This window comes from Balaenoptera borealis (genome assembly GCF_965194805.1).
Source record: "Balaenoptera borealis genome assembly, chromosome: 19".
NCBI lineage: Eukaryota > Metazoa > Chordata > Mammalia > Artiodactyla > Balaenopteridae > Balaenoptera > Balaenoptera borealis.
The window spans coordinates 60,380,022-60,395,722 of NC_138878.1; the positions used below are offsets into that span (position 1 = coordinate 60,380,022).

General features: G+C 42.6%; 1 protein-coding gene across 2 annotated transcripts in view; it reads left to right on the plus strand.

Moving 5' to 3' along the window:
- The window catches only part of ARHGAP35 (Rho GTPase activating protein 35), a 119,697-nt gene that overhangs the window by 547 nt on the left and 103,449 nt on the right, over nucleotides 1-15,701 (plus strand). The window lies entirely within an intron of this gene.

The following is a 15,701-nucleotide window of genomic DNA, read 5'->3' on the forward strand; positions in this document are numbered from 1 at the left end:
GACCCTTCCGCATCCCTTAATTCTGGATCCGTACTTTGAGATTCGTGATCCTTCTGCCTTCTTCGATTCCGCTCTCCCCACCCTGGATCTGTTCCCTTCTTTGACCCATCTTCTGTTACCCTCCGCTGTTTCACCGCCAGGAGCTGTCCCTCTAGGACCTGTGGTTCCACCTCCTTGGTGATTCATCCAAGACCCTGTTCGTCTTGGCACTGCTGCTCCCAGGTCTTCTCCTTGGCCTTAATTCCACGTCCCTCTTGGGCCCTACTGCCCGCTGACAAAACCTGCCCCACCGCCCCCCGCCCCATACCCCTGGACTCTCTGACCCTCGTCTGCCTCAGTTCAGTTCCCTGCCCCCTCTCGGACTCCGATGCACCATGCTTGCCTCCTCCCCTGCTCAGACCTTGCTCCCGTTTGCCGTTCAGATCCTTTCCTCTCTTCTAGACCTTTCTGCCTCCCCACTCTGCTCTTCATCCAATCTCAGATCTTGCTGTGCCCTCCAGCCTGCTTGCTTTCTGACTTTGCCTTCCATGAGGCAGCCTCCTCCCCCTTCTCTGACCCTGCAGCTCTCTCGTTTCTGCCTTTCACTTCTCTGACCTTTCTCCCGAGCTCAGCCTCTCCGCAGCCTCAAGCCCTGCAGTCCCCAGTTCCGCCCCAGTGTTCTCCTTGCCGTTTCCTCTCTTCCCCACCTCCTTATTGGCCCTCTTTTGAGCGATTCCATTCATTTGCTCCGGCTTCCTTTGACCTGTCTCCCCTTCAGTACTTCTCTGTGTAAGACCTGCTTCCAGCCTGTTTCTCCAAGTCCTGTCCTCTTCATTTTGGCCCTTCTTAGATTTGTCCTTTACCTCACTGAACCGTCAATAACTTGTTTCTGACGCATCACCCCCTTCCCTTCCCATTCTGCACCTCAGACTTGCCCCAAATCCTTTTTGCACCTGCTCTTTCATTTGTTCACTTCTGCCCCATCCTCTCTATTTAGTGCTTTCCTCACAGCTCTGCCCCTTTTGGAGCTGTCCACTTGTCCACCTATTTTTTGGACCCATTTTAACTTTCTTACTGCTGTCCCCTCTCGGTGTGGTCCTCTTTAACTCTGGTCATCTTGTGACTGCCTCGCACCTCTGTTGCCTCTCAATTCTAAGTTTTCCACCTGATCTTCTATCCCCCCACCATTTTGATTCAGCTCTCAACCTCCACTCTCTCCTTGCTCGTATTTGTCTTTCCCTTTTTGCCCTACCTCTTACCCCCTTACTGAGTCTCCTTCCCCCTGCTCTGCCCAGTATAGAGATGTTTTCCCAACCATTCCTACTTGTTACTCCCCCCACCCCAGCTTCCTCTTGGAGCTATCTCGGTTCTGGGCTAGAGTCTCCCTCCCTTTTGTGATCCCTCTCCCAGATCTGTTCTTCTTTGCCTTGTTTTCTCCCTCATCTTTTTTTTCCCCTTGTATCTTGCTAGGCTTCTTCTCTTCCCATTTAGTTCCTATCAGATTTGCTTCTCCCAGCTTCCCCGCTTGACCTGCCCATTCCCACTGGGTGCTTCCCTTCTTCAGGCATGCCTTTCTCTGGTCTCCATCCCTCAGCCTCGGAGGGGAAGGGGCTGGGTTGGGCCTAGGCTTCTGCAGGCTCAGGTTTAGACTGCAGATTCTCTCAGCGCTCTGACCCTGAGGGTTTTATCTCGAGGGATCCTGTGAGATCTGAGGAAATAGGTGGGGGTTGGTTGATTGGTTACTGCTCTTGAGTCTGGGAGTGTCTCCCCCATCTCCCCCATTTCTGCCAAGGTTAGTGGTGGTGGGAGTATATCTCCTTTCCACTGCCCCGCTTTCTTTCCCGCTGCCATTTTGCTCCCCAGCCCCTTCGGGTCCCTGGGCTTTGCAGTTTTGTGTCCTTCGGAAAAGGAGAGTGCAGCTGCTCACAGGTCTGTCTTCTCTTTCTCACTTTCCCTCCCTCCTTCTCTGAGCTATTGTAAAGAGACAGTTGTACCCTCTCCCCCTTTCACTTCCAAGCCAGCACCCTTTGGGAGAATTTAGGAGTATGCTTTTTTGGTTTTCGTCCAGCTGACAAGTCATATATTTGTTTTACCTTCGGCTGGGGAAATGCCAGTTCTCGAGTTCTCCCCAGTCCCACCGGGGGTTGTGGTCGCACTTGGTGTTTACTGCTGTGGGTCTGCAGAAGCTGCCAGTCTTGCCTTCCCTAATGGCCTCTGGTTTGCTTTGTGACCTTCGGGAGGGGTGGTGGAAAGTGGGCTTATTTCTTTTTCACCTCTGCCCCAGGAAGGATTCAGCTTCCTGGTCTTCAAAATGGTGAGGGCCTGGGTTTGGAAAACTCTTTGCAGTTGTTTGTTGAAACAGAGTGCCAAGTGTCACTTAGATTTCTGCCCTCTGGTATTGCAGGCGCTCCCAGCCACAGGAGCCGAGTGTTTATAGGTAGATCCATGTTTGGGAAAGGGAGGGGGCTCATTGGTGTACCAGGAGTATGTGGGTGGGCCCTGACACTCCCCCAGCCTTTTGACTGCCCTGATTTGGTAGAGTGAGAAATGGGTGCCAGGAACTGGCTGATATGATTGGGTTTTTGGTTTATTACCTGCGAAATGTACCTTTGCTGCCTTTTCCTTGAGCTTCAGTGATCTTATGTTGGGGGTAGGGTTTAGGAAATTCATTCAGAGGAAGAGGTGGTTTTTACAGAAAACCAGACAAGCGTTTTCCTTCCTTACCTTGGGAGAAGGAAGCTTTTGCATGTTCTAGGTTTATTTATTTTATTTCTTAAGTAAATCAAAAGCCTGATTTTCTTCCCCCCCTGTGGCCTAGGGCAATTGCATATTAAAGCAGCCATCGAGCTGTGAAGGAGCGTTTACTGGAAGGACTTTATTTCTTAACTGAGCTATAATCAAACTTTGTTTACTTCAGAACTTATTTAGAATAGTTCTGTGTGAATGCATGTGAAATAAAAAACATTCACTGTCATCTACAGAATTGAACCATTGACTCATCAAATGTTAGGGCATTTGTATGTGAGACGGTAAGGGGGGCTGGATAGCAGATCCATATGGCTCCTTTAGTTTCTAAGTTCTTAGGACTTTAAGTTTTGTGACAAGCAGAGTCTGGTAATTTTAATTATCTGTGGCATTTGTCTTCACCATTATTGACTTTAAGAATTTTGGTTCATTTCTGTTAGTTTCTGTTCATTTCTGAGTTTTGGCCTTGTGAACCATGATTAATTCTCTGAATTTGTTTGCGTTTATGTTCCTCATGTTGGTATAAATAGTTGTTTTGTTTTTTATTCTTAATGTGGAAGTGGCAGCTAATTAAGAATAAAAACAACTGTGTATGCAGTCCTGCTTAAATTCGTGTTCCAGGGTTTTAACATCACTGGCAGCATAGAAAGTTTCTGCGTGCCCAAAGCTTACGTTTACATAATAGGAAGAGAGGAGACAGAAGAACAAAGAGCTGATTTTTCTTCCTAAACTGGTAACTGATGTTCCAGAGCTTGTCAGATTTCTCTGATGGTAGCAGAGGCTCCAACCCCTGTATCAACATTTGCTTTCATGAAGGAATTGGGTGCTACAGAAATCTGAGGTGGTAGCCTTGGCCTTCTGGAACATTTAATGTGCCAGTTGGGGGTGGGGTGTGGAGTGGGGGATGGCGGTAGACGACTGTTTTCGACCTCGTAATATGTCTTCAAGGGCTCTTGCCCTGCCTAGAAAATCTTTGTATTACTGGCCTGATTAAAGTTCCTGTCTTTTTTTATACTAGCCTTTCTTTTTGGCTATGTCCCCCCTCCCTTACCCTCTGCCCCTTTTTTTCTTGCTATGATGAAGGCCAAAGATTTAGGACTATAAAAAGATCAGAAAATAGTCATTCCTCTTGATACTGGACACATGCAAGTTGTCCTTGTGCAGATCCATGGGCCTGATGGTGACTCTTGACAAAGGACAGTCTGGGAAGAGTGAGGGTTGCATAGGTGATTGTAAACTACAGCCTCATAGGTGTTTGGTCAGTCGTATGTGATGAGGAAACACATCAGGTCAATACAGTTGGAGACTGAAAAGATGAGACTAGTTGTCTGTTTCCCTCTAGTCTTGTCTGCTTTCCCCTCTTCCGTGTGCTGTGGTGTTTCTGAGAGGTGTTAGGTCTCTTGTAGGGCCTTCCTGTGATCTGCTTTGACTCTTGTCATTCACCAACTGGCAGTCTAAACAGTGTGTTAACATACTCAGTCACTGTGACATTTTATTTATCATCTAGTTCAGTCGTTTAAAATTTCTTTTCCACACTATATGAAATAGGTAAACTTGGAGATTCTCTGCTTGAAGAGGGAAGGCGACCAGCAGAATACCTTTGGGTTTGGAACAACAGTTTGAAGCTCAGTGCCTCGTCTAGCCTCCTCATTTACAGTTGGGGAAATGGAAAGCTTGCAAGGGGCATGCTGACAGGCTTCCTGTCATAGTTGAAAAAGTAATGGGCATACGGGTAGGAGACCTTCTGGTCTAGGCCTTAACCTAATTAGAGGGTCACTTGGACAGAACGCTTTACCTCTCTGGGCTTCACATTCGTAGCCTGAAGTCTTGTGTGCCATTCAGCTCTGATTGTAGATTCTCGCCCTGGATCACATACCACGTCAGAGCTGGGGCTGGGACTGGACTCCTGGTGCTACTCTTAACCACCGCCCCCCGCCCCACCCCATCAGATCCAGTAACCCAGAACAGGCCAGGCAGTGGGGGGGCTCTTTCCCCAGGGGATGCAGTAAAATGAATTGGATTACCTTTGTTGTATGCTTTTTCAAATATAAAATGAACACTTGCCTCTTTTTCAGGCAGTCACATGAAGATTAGTTTATAATTTGGGGAGAAAGGGGCATCCAGATTGTATTAACTACATAACTAAAACCATATACCTCTTAAAAACAGTATGGAATTTTTCAAGCTGAGTCATTGTTGACCCAGGCTCTCAAATAGCAGTGGTCTGAATAGCACTTGAATGCTGGTATTAAGAAATGCAAACAAATCATTCATGTTCATCTTCCTGAAAGTTTATTTCAATTTAATTTTTGATACTATGCTTTATCAGGCTTCATCTATGAAGAATTCTTGAAAATAATACTTGGCATCTGTCAGTCTAATCTTCATTTATTTGCTTCGCTGATGTTAAGAGACACCATTAAGTTGATATATTAGCAGAGAACCAGCCATGAAGCATCCTCACAGGAAAGTAATATTTATTTTAGTCAAAAGTAGCCAGACTTGCCTATCTCCTTCATCCTTTTTGAAATGAACATTTTCATTTTATGAAATTTGTGGCAGTTGTGATGTTGCATTATGCATCTATAGGTATTTCATACTTAAAAAAAAATTTATTTATTTATTTTTGCCGTGCTGGATGACATGCGGAATCTTAGTTCCCTGACCAGGAATTGAACCTGCGCCCCTGCAGTGGAAGGGCAGAGTCTTAATCACTGGACTGCCAGGGAAGCCCTCATACTTTTTTTTTTTTTTTTTTAATTATTGGTTGCACCAGATCTTAGTTGCGGCTTGTCAGCTCCTTAGTTGCGGCATGTGGGCTCCTTAGTTGTGGCTTGCGAACTTCTAGTTGCGGCATGCATGTGGGATATAGTTCCCTGACCAGCGATTGAACCTGGGCCCCCTGCATTGCGAGCGCGGAGTCTTAACCACTGCACCACCAGGGAAGTTCCTACCCTCATACTTCTTTTGCTCTCCTAGTGTCTGCCTTCTTATTTGGAAAATGTTCTCTTGCTAGTCACTATTGTAATATTTGCATTTGGTAATCAAACTTGAACAATTGAGAGGCAGCTTCCTATGGCATAAACAAGGTTGAATTGATAAAGAAGAAACCTGGGTTCTAGCCCTGGCTCTGCTGCTTACTAGCTGAGTGACTTTGGCCAAATCATTTTCACTTCTCTGGGCTACAGTTTCTTCATTAGAAAAATGAAGGGATTATACCAGTTGGTTCCCATTATTTCCCATCATACCTAGCAAAATATCTTGTACATAGTAGACCCCCACTACATACATGCTGATTGAAGCCAAGGTGGTGCCAAAGACTTTTTTCTTTTTTGGGGTGGGAGGGGGGGAGTTGGGGAGATGTGTACACTGACCATAATGGCTATTTTTAGGCTTGAAACCCTTAGATGGCATGCCCTCTTGGTTAGCATTTAATCCGTATACATACATACACACATATATCCTAAGTGTCTTGACCAGGGCTACACAGCTAATAGATGCTAGGGCTGTGTTATAAATCCATGTCTGTCTGATTCTAAAATCTGTGTTTATTTTATTAGACTGCCTTGCCTGTCTGGGATGTAAGAATAAGCTATATTTCTAATCTCTTGAGGAATTCATAGTCAGTTATAAACAATTAATTATATATATAATATGGGGTAGGGTGAGGGAAGTGAATGTTCAATAGACTATTACTAATTTCTAGCTGCTTTGGAGGCAGTCCCATATTAATCTTAAAGATTTTCATATTCAGAGACTGAACACACATTAGGTTCCATATCACAGTATTTTAAAAGGAATCCACAGCCACAAGTACCAGCTTGTCTTTCTAGTCAGCATATTGAAGAAGTTGAGCATTTTATTTCTGACCTGGATTCACACCCAGGTATAACAGAAGTGTAAGTAAATTTGTCTAACAGAAATAAGATGGAAATGTTTGGTCATGTAATGGCCTTAAATCTATATTTCGGGACTTCCCTGGTGGCACAGTGGTTAAGAATCTGCCTGCCAATGCAGGGGACATGGGTTCGATCCCAGGTCCAGGAAGATACCACATGCAGGGGAGCAGCAAAGCCCGTGTGCCGCAACTGCTGAGCCTGCGCTCTAGAGCCCGCGAGCCACAACTACTGAAGCCCGTGCTCTGCAGCAAGAGAAGCCACCACAATGAGAAGCCCATGCACCGCATCAAAGAGTAGCCCCCCTCGAAGCAACTAGAGAAAGCCCGCGCACAGCAACGAAGACCCAGCGCAGCCAAGAAAAAAAAAATCTATATTTTCTTTGGCAAATAGAAAAGTATCTGAATAGCTCCTAATTGATTTTTTTCTGAGAAAACTCTCTAGACAACTACAAATGTATAGATAAAAATATACTTTGCCCCTTGACTTGTTTGTGTGGAGCTCCCTATAATACTTTTTTTTTTTTAATTACAATTCAGAAAGTTATTAAATAATGTTGGGGTGAGAGAGTGTTTTCCAGCTACAGCTAATAGCCTCCTGAACTGTAAAAAAAATATTGTTGCATTGTACTTCTTCCCATCTCCATTTAAAAGAAAGGTCAAAACCGAGGCTTCATCTATTGCAGCCTGCACTGCTTAGGAATAAGACAAGGAAAATGATTACTGTTAATTGCCACGGGCAATTAAAGAGGATTCTTTGTTCAGTAACAAATTGATTGTGTACAAATGAAAGTCAGCACTGCATTAATACAAGATTATTAGATTTTTGAAAGCATCTTCAGCTAGAGTGGCTTTCACTTCAAGGGAATTGTGTCACTGGGAGTAGTGTACCTAAATGCTTGGTGATTAAAAGTGTCACTAGGTCTTGGACTTCCTTGGTGGCGCAGTGGTTAAGAGTGTGCCTGCCAATGCGGGGGATGCAGCTTCGAGCCCTGGTCCGGTAGGATCCCATATGCCGCGGAGCAACTAAGCCCACGTGCCACAAATACCGAGCCTGCGCTCTAGAGCCCACGAGCCACAAATACTGAGCCCGTGTGCCACAACTTCTGAAGCCCATGTGCCTAGAGCCCGTCCTCCGCAACAAGAGAAACCACCACAATGAGAAGCCCGTGCACCATAGCGAAGGGTAGCCCCCGCTCTCCGCAACTAGAGAAAGCCCGCACGCAGCAACGAAGACCCAACGCAGCCAAAAATAAATAAATTTATTGGGAAAAAAAAAGTATCACTAGGTCTTTATATTTCAGAAATGCTTATTAAGTTTTTAGGTGGAAGGCTGGTAGATGCTGCTTTTGTAATATCATTTTTTTAAAAGAATTTCACTTTTATTTATTTATTTTTGGCTGTGCTGGGTCTTCATTTCTGTGCGAGGGCTTTCTCTAGTTGCGGCAAGCGGGGGCCACTCTTCATCGCGGTGCGTGGGCCTCTCACTATCGCGGCCTCTGTTGTTGCGGAGCACAGGCTCCAGACGCGCAGGCTCAGTAGCTGTGGCTCACGGGCTTAGTTGCTCCGCGGCATGTGGGATCTCCCCAGACCAGGGCTCGAACCCGTGTCCCCTGCAATGGCAGGCAGATTCTCAACCACTGCGCCACCAGGGAAGCCCTGTAATATCATTTTTAACAGACTGATATCATTGAATATTTTAATGCTGCTGACCTATAGGAAATTTCTTCCACTGATTGGTCAGTCAGTTGAGGAATGCACATAAAACCTTTGATAAATGAGGAAAAAGGACCCTGACTGCTGCGGGAGTGGGTTGTGGCATATGCCTAGTATTAGTCAACAGCCATGAAGGCTTAAAAATGGTCAGTTGAGCTAAAGTAGTTGTGATTTGATGTTACATGTGTGTATGCAAGGAATACATATTTTCTTATGTACAGATTCCCTTAACATTTTTTCTTTTTGTTTACTTTTTTTAAAAAATTAAGTGGCAACTTACATGTAGAAAAGTACATAAATCTTAAGTGTACATTTCTGAATTTTCTACATCTTGTACAGACCCCTTTTTCATATGATGGGGCATAATTTCCTTTCCACACAATTCTTCAAAAGTTGGAAACTGAGAGTCTGTCTGTAAGGCACTTCAGTCATGACTTTAATATACAAATGTGAATGTGTAGGATCATATTTATAACTTTTCCAAGTTTGTTCAAGGTCATATACCTGATAATGAATGGGATAATAGTGATCTCATACAAATTACAAGTGTCAAAAGCATCTTGTAATAACAGATCTTTCCTATTTGTGTTGTAATTCCAGAGTTTTTGGGTCTCTGTTTACTTGGAATTAAAAGGAAATAGGTATGGTCACTGCTGTGACATCATGATGGGACTGTCAGGCACGCAAACTGGTGTGAACTTTCTGGAAAGCAGTTTGGCAATGTTTTAAGAGACACAATCCTTGATCTAGTTATAGGTATCTATATGGACCCAAAACTAGAGATGACCACCAAGGTTTTATACAAAGATGTTAATTATAGTGATGTGTATTGGAAAGAAGAGAAGCAATCTAAATGTTTTAACTTTAAGGGAATGGTCACTTTATGGAAAAGTCTGGAGTCATGTAAAAGGGATGTTTTTGGAGAATTCTTGACATGGGAAAGTGCACACAAAATAAAATTAAGTATGAGAAAAAAGCAGGATATAGAACTATAAACAGTGTGGTTCCAGTTATTTTAAAATATATATGGGAAAAAGTGGAAGAAATATGCCAAAGTGCTGTTAGTATTTATCTCTATGTTGTAGAATTTTGAGTGATTAAATTTTTTTTCTGAGTTTTCCCATTTTCCATAATGATTTTACTGTTTTTGATTCAGAGGAAAAAAAGGTTAAACAAATTTTTTTTTTTTGGCAGAGCAGTTGTATTATATTTGGTTTTTCTTGAAAACATATGAAGGAAAAATTGAGCTGAAAAGCAAGAAATTAGTAATAGTGAGGTCTGTTGGACTCCAGTACCTTTTTTTTTTTTTTTTTTAGAAGGTTTATTCAGGAAGAAACACACTCCACAGACAGAGTGTGGGCCATCTCAGAAGGCGAGAGGCCGACTCTAGTACCTTTGAAGGTAAGGCAGTTACCCTTTTTTAGCACAATAATTGAATTAATTATAGCAGTATTACCAGTTAATAACAACAGTATGCTTATTGAGTACCAGGAGACTCCTGAGTGTTCCCTCATATTCTTCTCACCGTAATCCTCTGCTCTGAGGTACGTGGTATTTCATTTTCTAGTGAGGGAGCTGAGGCTTCCTGAGGGAACTTACCCAAGGCCACAGGGCTGATAGGTCCCGGAGGCAGTCTGGTTCAGAGCCTTTGCTTGGAGCCCCTGCTTTCTGCCACTTTCTCTGGTGTGCTGTACACTTTACAGAACTGATTTTACCCCAGAGATGAGGAAGATAAAAGTCTACTTCATGGCTGATAGCTGTAGCTATACCAAGGTGTCCCCCACCCCAACCATGCTTGTTTTAAAGGAGCCATTAGTACATTACTTTTTCCTTTTCTTGGTCAGAATCAGGAATGGACATGGAACTAGTTATATCTTCCCTTTTAAGGGCCAAAAAATTCTTTAAATCGGATTTAAATAATTTTATTTATTTAATATAGTTGATTAATTTTACTTAAATATTTAAATAACTTAAATAATTAAGGACTATTAAGCAGAAGAGGGAACAAACTGGTTCTCTGAGCTCCAAAGGATAGAGGTATCGGGAGACAAGTTTTATTTTTCCCTTTTCCTCCCTGTTCAACCAATGTTTGGGTGTCTACACTGCTTAGAATACCAGTTGTACAAAACATGCCTCCTCCTCTCTGAGAGTTTATATGCCATTTATAAAACAAAAACAATTCTTCCCTTACAGGTGACACAAGGAACACCCTGTTTCTGTACCAGAAAGTAAAAAATTTAGAAGGCCAGTGGCCTGATTTTTTTTTTTTTTCCCCGATCTTATCTTAAAGAATTAAGTGCGACTGAACATTTCAACACAAGAATGCGTTGACTAGGAAGACAGATATCATCTTATTATGAGAAAGAAAGTGGTCCAAGTTCATGTTTTATCTTGAATACGGAATAATTTGGAAATTAACAGTTTTACCTTCTTTGTTTTTATTGTTGTTACTAACAGGACATTTGCACACACATATACCTGTTCATTTATTGGTCATTCTTTCTTTCACTAGGGAGAACATCGAAGACCTGATGTTCATTTGCAGTGTGAGGGGTTTACATTTAGACATGAGGAAGAAATTGCAAAGTAGCTTGGAAGCTCCACAGGGTTTTTTTGTTTTGTTTCCCCGTTTATTCTGTGAACCCATCACATTTGTCCTAGAACACGTCAATAGAAGCACAGTATTTGTTGAATTAAATATATGATTTTTTGAGAGAAACCAGGAAAAATAAAGTCTCTGGAATCCTTTAGTCCTTAGGTTCTTGGGTTTCTTCAAGTGATGTAAAAACCCTTTCTGCCGTTTTCATTTTGCTTCTTACCAACTTTGTGACCTTGGACAAGTCATTTATCTTGAGTTCTTGTCTATAAAATGGGCCTAAATACCTATTCTGCCTGCTACAAAGGCTTTTTGTGTCCGGTTTTTTTTTTGGAGAACTAAATGCCAACAGTGGATGTGGAATTCTGTAACATTGGACAGTCTTTCAGTTTTCTGGGAGGATGAAAAAGCACAGTTTGATTAATTAAACTGTTTAAGTAGGCCAGCATGTTAGAGGAAGCCTGATGAAGTTTTGAATCAGTAGAACAGCATGTGCTATAGATCTGTAATCTTGTAACTCACCCCAGGTAGCAGCCAATTTTAGGGTCTTAGCAGGGTCTCACACATCTAAATGTTGTAGGTCATAGGCCGAGTAGCAGTTGTTGAGGTCTGTTTAGTATTCACAGCGTTAGCACTGAGGCCTCAGTTACTCCTCCCATCGTGATGCATGGCCTCGGGTCGAGCCCCAGTCCCACCTCTTGCCAGCTCTGCACCCTCAGACAACACACTTAAACTTTGGTGCCTTCAGGCACCTCATCTATAAAAAGGGGAATATAATAGTGTCTACTCATAGGGTCACTGTGCAAATTAAAACAGATAGTGTATTTAAGAAGCTTAAGATCATGCCTGCGGTAAATGCTCTGTAATGTCATTATTGGTGCAGTAGTTCCAGACTTGGCTTTTACAGACCAGTTGACAATATGGTGGTGGGAAAAAAAAAAAATTAATTTACCAATTTTTAGTTTCGCCAGGGAGGACATTAAATAAAAAGAAAGAAAGGGAAACTACTCACCGTTATTTCGTTGAAGAAAAAGGACCCACTATTAGAATAGAAGACAGCCATTTTCTCTTTTTTGGCCGCGAGGCTTTCGGGATCTTAGTTCCCCAACCAGCGACCCCTGCAGTGGAAGCGCAGAGTCTTAACCACTGGACGGCCAGGAAATTCCCAAAAGATAGCCATTTTCAAGGAAGTTGGCAGCTTTACGTGGACATATGTAAGTGTATGTTTCTGATTCTCATTTTTACATAGACTGGGGAAAACTGCCACAGGCCAACACGAGTAGTATGTGCACAGGTATTAAATAGACAGATACCTGTCTCAGTTCCTGCATTTATTGTAACCTTAAGCTCTTCTCTGAGCCTTAGTTTTCTCATGTGTAAAGTAAAGATACTAATAGCTGTCTCACAGGGTTGTTTTGAGAAACCGGGGTAATGTATGAAAAACGTTTGGCATATAGTAAGTGTTCAGTTGATAGAGCTTGTTATTCTCAAATGATTAGTTGAGTATTAAGCCAGTTAAGCAAAATCCCCTGTGCTTTGTACCACTGGGAATTCTGAGAAGTATGGTATTGTGCTTGATTGCAGAAGTTTCCTACAAAGGTGTCCTCTTCATTCTTTCCTCTCTCGTTTATTCTCAACAAGTCACTGGAGGCACTAAACAAAAACCTGACTGTTGCTCCCATGCTTTAAAACCTTTGGTGCTTTTCTATGGTCTGTAAGATTAAGTCCAGATCACTAGTGTGTTCTATGGAATCCTTTATACACTTTGGCCCATCGTGCCTTCCCAGTCTCCAGAACACGCTCTGTTCTTTTTCTGCCTCTGTGTGTTTTTTAAATTAATTAATTAATTAATTTATTTATTTTTGGCTGTGTTGGGTCTTCGTTGCTGTGTGGGCTTTCTCTAGTTGCAGGGAGTGGGAGCTACTCTTCGTTGCGGTGCGCAGGCTTCTCATTGCGGTGGCTTCTCTTGTTGCTGAGCACAGGCTCTAGGTGCGCGGGCTCAGTAGTTTTGGCTCACGGGCTCTAGAGCGCAGGCTCAGTTGTGGCGCCGGGGCTTAGTTGCTCTGCTACATGTGGGATCTTCCTGGACCAGGGCTCGAACCCACGTCCCCTGCATTGGCAGGTGGATTTTTAACCACTGCACCACCAGAGAAGCTCTGCCTCTGTGTTTTTGATGAAGCTGGTTCCTCTTGAGAGTTCCCTTACCTATCCTCTGATTGGTGAATTTCCTGCTCATTCTTCAGCATCCTCTCAAGTGTCCACTATTGAGACCTTTCTTCCTGGGGTTTTTCCTCAGCTCTGTTCCATTAGCACTTTGCTGGTGATGTTATACATATCACTTTTTTGTGTGTGTAGTGATATGTTTATATGGTTCTGAATCAGCAGTCACAAAACACCCATACTGTTCCCTTATCCCTGTCCCCCAGCCACCCACTTGTCCCCTGTGGAGACATCAGTGTTCTACCAGAGATATTTTTTTCCTTCCAGAGATACTTTATGCAAACAAGCAAATAGAAGTATGTATGCATTCCACCCCACCCCCTTTACATGAATAGTAGCATACTATGATTACTGTTCTGCATCTTCCTTTTTTCTACTTAATATTTTGGGAGATGTTCAGTGTTAGCACAAAGGAAGCTTCCTTGTTCTTTTTTTGCAGCCTCGTGGTATTCCACTACACAGATAACACTGTAATTAGCCAGTCTCCTATTGATGGATATTGGATTTGTTTCCAGTTCTTTGCTTTTGCAATCAGTGCCGTAGGGGAAATGTGAATATATGTCAATTTGCATGTGTGAGATTATACCTGGAGGAGAAATTCCTAGAAGTAGAATAGTTATCTTCTACTACTTCTTTTCTTCTTTCTTTTTTTTTGGCTGCCATGCCATGGCTTGTGGGATCTTAGTTCCCTGACAAAGGATTGAACCCTGGCCACTGCAGTGAAAGCGCCGAGTACTAACCCCTGGACCACCAGGGAATTACCATCTTTCGCTTCTTAAAGCTAGGAATTTGTTCTTTTTTGTTTTTCACTTTTCCTCATAAAGTGCCTAACTTGTCACTGGTGCCTAATTAATGCCTGAATGAAGGATAGACTAGTCCAGCTGGTAAGCCAAGATGGATTTTTGAAAAAAACTGGACTTTGATTCCTAAGTCCTGATATCAAGGGTCCGCAGCTAAATCCTAAAGCTTGCCGAAGTTCTGGCAGCTGTCCCCCCATGGCTTTGGGTGTTATAATAGCGCATAGGACGTGGTTGGAAGATGTCTGTGTAGCTCACTCAGCTTGGGACAGATGTGACTTTTCAAAACCCCCCTCCCAATATGACAGTCAATACAATATCCCTCTCCCCTGTGAGCTAACCTCTAGGGAAATCCTTTTACTCTCTCACCAAGTGAAACTAGGTCCTCAGAAACTTCTGCAGTAATAATAGCCAATACTTCTTTAGTCCTTTCTATGTGCTAGGCACTGTTTTATGCACTTTACGTGTATTAACTCAAGGAATCCACGTTAACAGACCTCAGAAATAGGTACTGGTACTATTTCTGTGCCCATTTTACAGATGAGGGAACTGAGGGCAGCATGTGTTTAGGTAATGTAGGTAGATTCAGAGAAAAGAGAGTAAGAAAAAAACACCTGCCCCTTAGAAAGTACCAAATTGTTATACAGTTTTACCAGGCTGGTTTTGTGTGTGTGCTCTCTTTTCTCTCTCTGTCTCTGCAGTTTCACCTTAATTATTGACCTTGATTATTGGGAAATGTTTCTCCCACTGAAGGGTATTTGGATGAACATGGTACATTCTTTCGTTTGTCCCCTTGATCCCTAGTTTAGCTTACCTGTTAAAGATTTCCAGAATGATCTAGCAGTTAATTCCAGTTCCATTTTCTGCCCCTCCTTTTTAGTGAGGTCCTAATTGGACTTTATAATCTAGTTTTTTCATCTAATCTTATCTTAGCAAAATACAGTCAAAGCCTGTTACCCAATTCTTTCTGTTATGCCTCCTTGAAAAATTTGCTTTTGATTTTTGGGGAATAGCCCTGGGAATTTTGGTATTGCATGATGTTCAAGGGAAAAGCCAGTGGCATGTGTTGTGTGTCATCAGCCAGCCTGGAATGCTCACTTTAATAACCATGTCAGATGCATGTCTTCCCGGAAACCTTGCCCAGATCCTTTCTCTATTTCCAAGCTCTGAATCAGCATCAGAGCTTCTTTTAGATCAGCCCTGTCTAATCACCTCTGTCCTTTACAACGGCCATCAGCCGCGTGTTTCTACTTGAAATGGAGCTAGTGTGACTGAGAAACAGAATTTTAAATTTTATTTAATTTTGATTAAACTTTAAATGGGCAAAGCATTAGGGAGTGCAGATGTAGACTGTATCCTCCACAAGGGAGAGATTCTTCTTTTCCTCCCTCTCCTAACTCTGACATAGGACCATGCTTCTTATGTATTTGATGAATGTTTGATAAATAGCCCGCAGATAAATAGCTGAAATATGTAAAGAAAGTTAAAATATTCCTTAAATTCTACTTCCTAGGAATAGCTATTTTTAAGAATTGTGTTTTAGTTGTAGAAAAAATTGCCAGTTTTCATTGGCATTTCAGTGATTTCTGCAAAGGATTCATCCTTGATTCTACAAATTGAAATTCACCAGGGTTGTTGTAGGTTTGGGAATTTTCAGAGATGGAGGCTTAGAATAAATATAATAGAAAGGGTCATAAATTTAATAGAAGTATGACTAATGTTGGTCAGTTAGCTTTACGAAGATTGTTGTGAC